At 43.3% G+C, this 11,153-nt stretch overlaps 1 pseudogene; it reads right to left on the bottom strand.

The window, feature by feature from the left end:
* Nucleotides 1-6: 6 nt before the first annotated feature.
* On the bottom strand, nucleotides 7-10,718 carry LOC137535093 (zinc finger protein 791-like; annotated as a pseudogene).
* Between the last annotated feature and the right edge of the window lie 435 nt (nucleotides 10,719-11,153).

Here is an 11,153-nt window from a genome sequence, read left to right as displayed (position 1 = left end):
GTACCGCTTTGTAAGGTGGGTGGGAGGGGGAACAGATACTGGCCACATTACGGGGGGGGGGGGAAGAGTGGACAATTGTGGCACCTGGAGGGGTTAATGGCTGCAATACTTTATACAATGCATCTGTTAACCTCTCCTGGTCCCAAAAGGCAGCCATAGACTTTCCCAGATTGACTGATGTTTGAGTCAGGAAAAGTATCCAGCTTAAGAGTATCAAATATGGAGGTCAGCTTATAGTGGAGGATATATGGTGGAAGCAAGCGAATAATCCCTTTAGCACGCTGTGTGTGAGAAATGTGAGCTTTAAGCAGCTGTCAGCTCCCAGGATCAGCCACATACACGGCTCCTCTCTGTGTGGCTTTATAAGACTCTGACTCATCACATCACACAGCAGAGTAGCGCCTCCCTCTGCCGCCTGCAGCACAATGGGGAACTCTGACACTGACTCTCCATACAGCCGGCTCTCCATAAGTCTTTGTAGAAGAGGAGAGTCACATTTGGGCACACACTAAAGTAACTTCTCTTGGGGATTTGTGCAGAGTTTTCAACCTGTATGACAGCAGAAGTAACAGGCAGATGTGTGTTGTGCCATACTGTCTGCTCTGAGGGGAAAGCTGTGCAGGAGAGCAGTGACTGCTGGAGCAGCTAACTGAGGGAGGAGACAGCAGTACAGATCCATCACCCACTGTACACTGCTGATCCTAGGGAGACAAGAGGTGCTGCTAGCTGACATAACTTTCTAGGCATACTGGCCACACAAAGTATAGAGAAGCTTTTACAGGCCTGCTGTGAGACTTCCACCTGTGGGAGGCTAAAAATATTATTAATTGTGGTCCTTTATATCCTGAGATATGCCTGTGTATACCTGTCAGTGTATTTCTTACAATCTACAATTACTCTCTTTCCCAACAAAACTATTCCCATCCACTTAACATAAATTAGGACAATCTCCTGTGTGAATTCTTTGATGAAAACAATATTGTGATGTAGAAGAAAGTTTCCCTCCTTAACATGGAAAAGGGGGCTCTTATGTGTAAGCAATGTAGTGCTTCTGAAGGTTAGAGTGAGCAGTGAACAAATCCTGACATTCTGAATATGAATAAGGCTGCTGTCCTGTGTGTGTTCTCTGGTGCATCTGAAGGCATACATGATCAGAAAACTTTTTATTTCTAAATTAATAAGGACGTTCTCCTGTGTGCTTTCTCTGGTGACTGTGAAGGTTTGAGGATTGAGTGAACTTTTTCCCACACACAGAACATAAATATGGTCGCTCTCCTGTGTGTATTCTCTGGTGTCTCTGAAGTTGTGAATTAGAAGGGAAAATGTTTCCACATTGTGGGCATGAAAAAGGGCACTCTCCTGTGTGTGTTCTCAGGTACCTCTGAAGAGATGAGCTATTAAAAAATCCTTTCCCACGCTCTCAACATGAATAAGGACGCTCTCCTGTGTGTGCCCTTTGGTGACTCTGAAGATTACAGATAAAAGTAAACTTTTTCCCACACTCTGAACATGAATAAGGCTGTTCTCCTGTGTGTGTTCTCTGGTGTCGCTTTAGGCTTGAGTGATCAGTAAACTTTTTCTCACACTCTAAACATGAATAAGGCCGTTCTCCTGTGTGAGTTCTCTGGTGATACTTAAGGCTCGAGTGTGAAGTAAACATTTTCCCACACTCTGAACATGAATAAGGACGTTCTCCTGTGTGTGTCCTCTGGTGACTCTGAAGATTAAAGATACTAGTAAACTTTTTCCCACACTCTGAACATGAATAAGGATGCACTCCTGTGTGTGTTTTCTGGTGAAACCTAAAACTTGAGTGCTTAGTAAACGTTTTCTCACATTCTGAACATGAATAAGGATACTCTCCTGTGTGCATTCTCTGGTGTGTTCGAAGGCTTGATAAATCAGCAAACTGTTTCTCACACTCTGAACATGAATAAGGACGCTCTCCTGTGTGTGTTCTCTGGTGTCGCTTTAGGCTTGAGTGATCAGTAAACTTTTTTCCACACTCTAAACATGAATAAGGCCGTTCTCCTGTGTGGGTTTTCTGGTGATACTGAAGGCTCGAGTGAGAAGTAAACTTTTTCCCACACTCTGAACATGAATAGGGACACTCTCCTGTGTGTGTTCTTAGGTGTCTTTGAAGGCTTGAGGATGTAGTGAATTTTTTCCCACACACTGAACATGAAAAAGGACACTCTCCTGTGTGTGTTCTCTGGTGACTTTGAAGGCTTGAGGATGTAGTGAATTTTTTCCCACACTCTGAACATGAATAAGGATACTCTCCTCTGTGTGTTCTCTGGTGTCTCTTAAGGGTTGAATGAGTAGCAAACTTTTTACCACAATCTGAACATAAAAAAGGACGCTCTCCTGTGTGTGTCCTTTGGTGAATTTTAAGGTGTGAATTAGAGGGGAAATTTTTCCCACACTCTGAACATGGAGAAGCCCACAGCTCTTTGTGACTTCTTTGGTGCGTATAAAGGTTCCGATAAGATGTAAAATATTTATCACAAACCAGACATGAATGTTTCTTGTTGCCTTCACCTGTTACAGTATCTGCTGTACTGGAAGATTCCTGAGAATTACCCCAATCATTCGCTCTGCCAGCAGTGTGCACACCTGGAGGGGTATTTGGGGTAACAGGATGTGACTCTCCAGAAGCTTCCTGATGACTGGAGGGAATGGTGGAAATTCCTGGAGGAATCTGTGTGACGCCATTATCTTCTACATTACAAGGAGGAGGTACAAGAAGGTGTCCCTCTGACCTGTTCCCAATATTGTCTCCACCTGCTGGGAGAAGAGTGAAAGTACATGTTACCTGCTGATGTCAGAGGCCTCACTACATATCAAAGCAAAGTTCTGATTGGCGCAGCTCATACTGCACATAAGTAATGACTCCCCCTGTCATGGCTGACATGCATAACTGACAAAGTTTCCCTCTAACTTACACACACCAGGCTAGTCTAGAGTTTCCCTTTAGATGGAGAAAGCTGAGACCTCTGTTTGTTCCAAACACCAGACCTCACCCTAATCCCATAAATACCACATACACATAAGCTTCAAAGGGTTTCTCTGCACATTTATTGCACCAGACACACAGACTATGCACTACAATACACACTCATAGCAGACCTGGTGTTCAGAAGAGTCTAAGGTGACCTAGCAATTATTACTATAGCTAGAGTTTGAATCAGAAAATCCCTCTCTATCAAAACTACAGAATGAGAGGACTTCTAAATACACATGTAGTCCAGGTAGATTCCACTTGATGTCCTGATTACAAACAGACCAAATAAGGCTATTTTATATTGTATAGCTGATGTCTTCATAATAATGGTTTCTCAGGAGGAACACAATACAGTAGAATAGTCATGTAAAGTTTCTATGTGAATGGTGAGACTAGCAGCGTGTGATCATTCTATTGCATATCGATCTTGAATTCCCCCAGAGAAATTGGACCCAAAATGTCTTAAGAAATGATATGTAGGCTGGGCCAGAGAAGGCACAATAGCAAGTATCCACCTCTAGTTCTTCTTATTATAAATGCTACGTTTCTGTACATGACATCAATGCCTTGCCTCAGAGATAAGCTGTGACTCCAAATGGACTGATTGTTGCAGCTGCCATCACTGTAACCCAAAGGACTGGATCAGACAAACAGAAATTGGCTATTGTTTCTTCATTATTCCTTTGGTGGCAGCACTTGGGATGCTGTCAGCACTGCCCACCTGCCCCCCCTCCCCCCATAAATTGGGGGGTATGGGAGGCCTACACGTGGCACTCCTGTTGAGATGCAAACAATTGTGTGGGCTAACTCCTGCAGGAAATAGCAGTGAGTTAGTTTAAACCCTGCATATTCTAGCAAGCTAATGCAATTTGCATCTGTTGTGCCATTTTAATTAGTCACTGGACAAGTGGCAGCCAGTGTTTAAAGTGAACCTCCAGACTAAAAATCGACTCAGCAGCACTGAAAAGGCCTGGTGTTTCTTTAACAGTTTCACAGCATCAGAACTTTGTTTCTCTTGTACAAGCCTCATTTTTAGATGCACAGAAGAAAACTGCCCGGGCATTTTTCCCCTGATGCTGTGCAGAGCATGATGGGATTTCTGATGTTGTTGCTCTCGTTCTGCTGTTTTGGTGCAAAAAAAGTTTTCTTACATTTTGAATTTGACATTTGAAGTCTAGGGTGCGCAGCTTGGAGGGGTGATCAGGACACAGGACAGTTGAAACTGTGTCTCCTGCTCCCTGTCATCTCCTTTCAACCAAAAAGATGGCTGCCCCCATGACAAAGATGGCAGCCCCCATGAATCACAAACATTTGCCTGTTCTTTTAAAACAGGGTGAGTAAGAGATTATATTACCTATCTATTCTAATTAACATAACTCATGTAACTTAATAACATTATGTTTGTTTAGGATGAAGTTCCCCTTTAAGTCAGGTGATACCTGGTCTGAGCACACACCTCTTTTTTCTTTTGAATGCCATGAACAGTCTAAGAAAGGCTGCAGTTTAAACTTTCCCATTGAAAAATGTGGTTGTTGTTTGGCTACGCCCTCTTTTTGTAACCTTGACACACAGTCAGTCAATGACCAGATTTGTGAGCTTTGGGGTCCTGGTCATCAGTAATGTGAGAATGGAGGTAGATTATCAATTAAACAAATCTGATTGGCTGCTTGTGGCTCTGCACCTTTTTTTTTTACTTTGGACCCAAGTCACCCAATGACTGACTGAACAAGGTTTGAGGCGCTGCTATAAACAGTGTAACAATGACAGTACTTTAAATATTCCCCTTGAAAACCAATAGGTTAATTTTGATTGGCTGTTTTAGGCTCCACCAACTTTCCTGAATATTAATCCCAGTCACCCAGTGACCAGGTGTGCCAGGTTTGAGAAACATGCCATTAATAGTCTAAAAGTGGCAGCAGTTTACATTTTTACATTTGAAATAAATGGCTGATATTTGATTGGCTGTTTTATGCTCCACCCACTTTCCATTACTGTGGCAAATTTGGGGACTCTGGATTTATTACTCTGAAAATGGCAGCCTTCTAAATGTTCCCATTGACGTGAATGGGTGAAATGTGACTAGCGGTTTGTTGTTTTGCCCAGGTGTACAGGGGGGTATGAGACACCCAGAACTTTTCTTTCTAGTTAGTAAGGGATCTGTATACCAAGTTTCATTGAAATCAGTCAAGGCATTTTAGATTGAAGCCATTTTTTTATTTTTGCTAAATATTTATCACACTCACTGCACAGGAGCAACACACAATCTGCACACTTTTTCGGCACTCCAAGCTCTGCACCTTGGCTTCCCAGACACAGCTTTATTTGATCTGAAGAAGCAGACTGTGCTTCATGAAACGCATTATCGTTTTTGTGTCTGGTTATTAAAATTTCTTTCTTATATTGGCGTTGCCCCTTTGTCTTAGAGGTAAGCCATTTTATATTTATTACATCCATGGTTATTTTTTGGGGTGCCCTCTCCCTCCCAGTAATCTGCACATTTGATCTTTTCCTCTTCGCTCCCCTCAGCACAAAGGAAAGAAGCCAGAGAGTTGGAATGGCCAAGCTGATGAGTGGGAGTGGCCAAGCTGATATGTGTGAGATGTCAGGAGAGGTGTGCATGCTTGGTAGAGGAAAGACACTTGTTGTGGTGAGTAGTGAGCAGTGAGGTGGTGGAGTCCAGACTGTGCATGAGAACGCCTGCCATATATATGTCTGTATAGTACAAAGGGCAGTGAGAGGAATTTTCAATCCTTACTAAAGAGCGCTCTCTCATGTGAAGATCTGCTGATTCTACCATTGTTAGTCATTCTATATATCTTACACTCAAAGAAGAAGAATGAAAATGTGAAACATCTGAAGGACATGGAAAGGAGGTGAAAATAAACGGATGAGAAAAACAATTGTATCTATTCTCCTTCTCCTAAAAATTTTTTTTTTAGATAACGCAGTTTTATTTTGTATTTAAATCTAGTTTTTAAAGAGAACCCGAGGCGGATTTTTTAAATCTTAACCTCTCGGCAACCGCATCACGCCGATGGGCGTGAATGCGTCGCCAGACCCAGGGTCACCTAAAGTGATCGCGTAAAGTCCTGGGGGCGTGTTTTGCAGGAGATCACGCGCACCGAAGCCCACGCCTCTCCACTTGGATGACGGAGCTCCACTCCGCCATCAGTCTCCCAGCAGCAATTTGCTGTCTATTCAGTTCGTACAGCGCTGCGATCTAAGGCATCGCTGTACTGGGGACAGCCGTGTATCACGGCTGTCCCCCTGGCAGGCTCAGGGGTGATCCGCTGTCATAGGCTGAAGCCTATGACAGCCGATCACAGCGATTGGCTGGGGGGGGGGGGGGGCAAACAAAATAAAGAAAAATAATAGGTCTTTTTATTTAACAAATAAAGCTATAAATATTTACCAAAAAAAACATCCTAGGAGTGATCATAGCCCACCAACAGAGAACTCTGTTGGTGGGCAGAAAAGAAAGGAGGGGTGGAAATCACTTGTGTGCTGAGTTGTGCAGCCCTGCAGCGAGCCCTTAAAGCTGCAGTGGCCTAATTTATAAAAAAATGGCCTGGTCTTTAGGGGGGTTTAAGCCCGTGGTCCTTAAGTGGTTAATAGGACACAGCACTTCCTGGGTCGCGGCTTAGCTTCCGATTGGAGGAAGGTAGCGGAAGCGAGGAGCAGCATGTAATGAAGGAGGCGGGGGAGGCAATGCAGGGAAACTGATTGACTAGCTGCAGGTAAACAGACGTCAAGCAGATTGTCGCTAGCCTGGCACTATTTATCAGGGGGGACAGCAGAGCCATTGGGGGACTGGCAGCAGCAGCAGAACGACACAGAGGTCATTGTGCACAGAACATGCCTCTGTTTCCTATTAAGATTTTAAAAATCTGCCTCTGGTTCTCTTTAAGCTTTTACTGTTTCATTGTCTCTACTCAATGACACTTTAATTGAAGTATGCCAAATCTATCAATTATTGACCCTTTTTATCTGCTTCCTGCTCCAAGTGTTTATGGCTGTAATTACTTATCAGTGGGGGTTATGCTATAGTCTGACCCAGTCCGACCCGGTCCCAACCCGGATAGAAACTGTTATTTGCATCTTTGGGGGTTGATTCACTAAGACAAATAGCATATCTTATCCCGAGTTAACACGCCCTATCAGAGATAACGCACCTTATCAGAGTAGCATAGCGAGCGCTATGAACTCGCAGGGGCTCAGGGCAGGATGAGTGGAGCTCTCGTTATTGCCAATTAGCAGGCATAAGTTTGTAGTGCTCGGTATGCTACTCTGATATAGCGTGTTGACTTTGATAAGGCATGGTAACTCTGATAAGGCATGTTATCTTTGATAAGGCGTGTTAACTCGGATAAGGCGTGTTATCTCCGATAAGGCATGCTATTTGTCTTAGCGAGTCAAGCCCATGATGTTTAATGCTTTCAGACAGAGAAAGAAAAAAGGGAACACAGCCTAGTTATTTGTGTGCTTGGCACTGTACATACACACGTCTATCTCATCATGTCACATCGGTTGTCCTTTAAGCATATGGAATTCATTACTTACCTGTGTGGATATCTACAGATGATTTTTCTGCTTTGATATTCATCATCATATCACCCTCCTCCATAGACTGATGATCACTCCTCACATATGTCTCTTCTTCTTCCTCTTTACTTGTCCTCATCGCATCACCCTCCTCCATAGACTGTTTATCACTCCTCACATATGTCTCTTCTATCTCTTTAATTGTCTTCATCATGTCACTCTCCTCCATAGATTGATGATCACTCCTCACATACGCCTCTTCTTCTTTCTCTTTAATGGTCCTCTTCATGTCACCTTCCTCCATAGATTGCTGATAACTCCTCACATGCTTCTCTTCTTCTTCCTCTTTAATTGTCTTCATCATGCCACCTTCCCCCACACACTGATGATCACTCCTCACATATGTCTCTTCTTCTTCCACTTTAACCTCAAGCTTTACATTAACCCGTTCTTCACACTAAAGGCACATAACACAGAGAATTACATTTTAAAGTGTGCCTGAAGTGATCTTAAAGTGAACCCAAGGTAAGAGGTATATGGAGGCTGCCATAGTTATTTCCTTTTAAGCAATACCAGTTGCCTGGCTACCCTGCTGATCCTCTGCCTGTAATCCTTTTTTTAGCCATAGGCTCAGAACAAGCATGCAGCAGATTAGGTGTTACTTACAATATTGTTAGATCAGACTGGATTAGCTGCATGCTTATTTTTGGTTTGATTCAGACACTACTGCAGCCAAACAGACAAGCATGCCTGCCAGGCAACTGGTATTGTTTAAAAGGAAATAAATATAGCAGCCTCCATATCACTATCACCTCGGGTTCACTTTCAAGGCAAAAGTTAGATAGAGGCTTCCCTGATCCTCATCAAGCTCTCCATTTCAGTGCAGGGTACATCTGAGGATATTCGACAGAATAGTTTCACATTTTGCTCATGGCCACACCCCCATGCAAGTATGAGTGGGCTTGTACTGCGCATGCTTGAAGCTTGAATATGGTCAACACATGCCCAGTAGAGTAAAGCCAGTTGCATGTGGCTGTTTCCTCCAAGCACAAGCAGTTTTGTGCCACTCGGCATGTGCAGACCTCACTCACACATGCACAGTATGGCCGCTCTCTTGCTTGGACGGCAGCACACACAGGGAGAAGAAGAGGAGAGGCCTGGGCAGCAGCAATGGGCTCAGGAAGAATGGGGGAAGCCTCTGGACATTACATTATTTAGGTAAGTATAATAACTTTTAGCTTTCTTTTACTCCCAGGTTTGCTTTATACAATCTGTTAAGTATATTACACCCTCAGTTCCACCTACCTGATCGGTTTGAGGGATGGTGAGATCTTCCTGTGGACAATCCTGGGAGTTAAAAGGAGCCGTACCCATCTCTGCTGGGTTTGTGTTACTGGATCCACCTGTAGGAAACACACACACTGACCGAATGCATCATTTATTTTTATTACATTATGGGGGGATCTAAATGGAGCATTCTGTTCTAAAAAAAATGCTAGTTGCCAGTGTATAAGGGATAAAATGTGCTCATTTATAAGATATTATACATTTATACATCATGGTGGCGCTGCTCTCTTTATAGAGGAACTGTCAGCCAAACTATCTCAGAAAAAAACACATATATAAATACTTGAGGCTGCATTATTTAAGTCTGAGGGGAAGTAGAGATGCAAAAAAGGATAACCCAGCATGCCCTGCAACTTCCTTTTTGTGTACCACATTTTGTTTGTACCAAATAAGCGGAGCAGTGCTTTTCGGCGCTGCTAGATTTGGGCGCAGCCAGCGCCGCCATAGACTATAATGGGAATCAGTCTATAGTAGCGCTCAGTGAGTAACGTCGGCGCCGTCAGAGTACAGAGCCAAGATTGCTTAAAAAACACAATAATTCGGTCTCCAGCAGTCGCTGCAAGCCGAATTATTTCATTCCCCCACTATCCATGTCGGCCTGGAGGAGGAATAGTAATTAAAACGGTCCGGACTTGTGCAGAAGCAGGATCAGCCTTATACCGGCTGTATCCTGCACCCAAGTCTACTGGCGCCAATTTTAAATGTACTCCCAAATAAGAGTCAGGTAAACTGGGGAATGATCATTTATCAGCAAAAAAAAAAATAAAAAAATAATAATGATTTTAACTTTTGGATTGCTTAGTTAGCATCCTTATTACTGGTTTTCCAGATATAAATACAGAATTGATTTTTGATTTTATGTCTGACAGTTACACTTTATGCACCGTGAGCCCTACAGGAGAACAAATGTTTCCTCACTCATTCAGCTGCTCTTCCTGCAGATCTGTCCTGACACCTGGCAATGCCATTCTTATCAGGAGATGCTGGATAATGTATGTGATGTATAAACAGACAGAAATCATCAGAGTAATAATGTGGTCATACAGACAGACATTTATTTCTTGTTATTGTTATCATGTACAAATTTTCCTCAATGCAAAGGAAACACACGTACTGAATACATTGTCTCCTCTTACCCGCTGATGTGAGGAGCGGCTGATTCTCCATCATGGTGTCCTTGTAGAGATCCTTGTGTCCTTCTATATACTGCCACTCCTGCATGGAGAAATAAACATTCCTGACACCTTATAGGAACCTGACACACACAATGATACAGTCACCACTCACAGACTCATTCTTCTCACATATTAGTATACATATATGTAAGGCAAAGACAAGTAGAATGACTGAAAAACATAGACTCCTCCTATCGTTCACACTGTTTTCCCCTATGATGAGAATCAGAAATAAAGTAAGATACATGGGGGGAGCAGTGATGATGATGAAGGACACATGGGGGGAGGGGTAATTATACTGTGTGCAGATTGGCTCCTGGGAAATAAATCACATTAGGGTGACCGTGAGTATAACAGAAGATACAGGAGACATTTCCCTGGGTCAGGCAGTGATGATGGAGGACACATGGGGGGAGTGTGGGGGGATAATGTTAGAAGGCCCCATTGCTGTGTGCAGATTGGCTCCTGGGATGGAAATCACATTAGGGTGTGTATATAAGAAGATACAGGAGACATTTCCCTGAGTCGGGCAGTGGGGTTACGCATAAGGGGACACAGGGCGATAACTGGATGTAAACAGAAATTAAATTATAGTATTACCATCTCTGCAGCCAGTCCGAGCAAAGTCTCCTACCTACTTCCAGTCCTGTTCCTACAGCTTCCGGTATGTGCGTTCCACACTGGGTTTCCTACAGTGCTGCTTGTGCTACAAGTGAAATCAGGTCTCCATCTTGTGGACAATACGGGAACTGCGGCTTGCAAAATGATTCTTGCTTGCAGGTAGTAACATCTTAGGGTCAATATCGGAACTGCTCCCTGTCTCCTTATATCACTTTATTATATGGATTTTTTTTATTTATTTATATAGTTATTTATTAAGTGCCAACATATTACGCAGTGCTGCTGGACATTAAGGTTACAGACAATATTTAGGTGTCTCTTACAGCCATGCTTGCTCATCACGAGCAGGGCCGGTTTTAGCAACAATGGGGCCCCAGGGAAAAATAAACATGGGGGCCCCCAACAGATACCCCGGAAAAAAAATCGGCATTAATGGACCTTTTTTGCAGCTGGTATAGTCAGGG

Source organism: Hyperolius riggenbachi, chromosome 10 (assembly GCF_040937935.1).
Source record: "Hyperolius riggenbachi isolate aHypRig1 chromosome 10, aHypRig1.pri, whole genome shotgun sequence".
NCBI lineage: Eukaryota > Metazoa > Chordata > Amphibia > Anura > Hyperoliidae > Hyperolius > Hyperolius riggenbachi.
The sequence above is the reverse complement of the archived record's forward strand: the minus strand, read 5'-3'. Positions and strand labels throughout refer to the sequence as shown.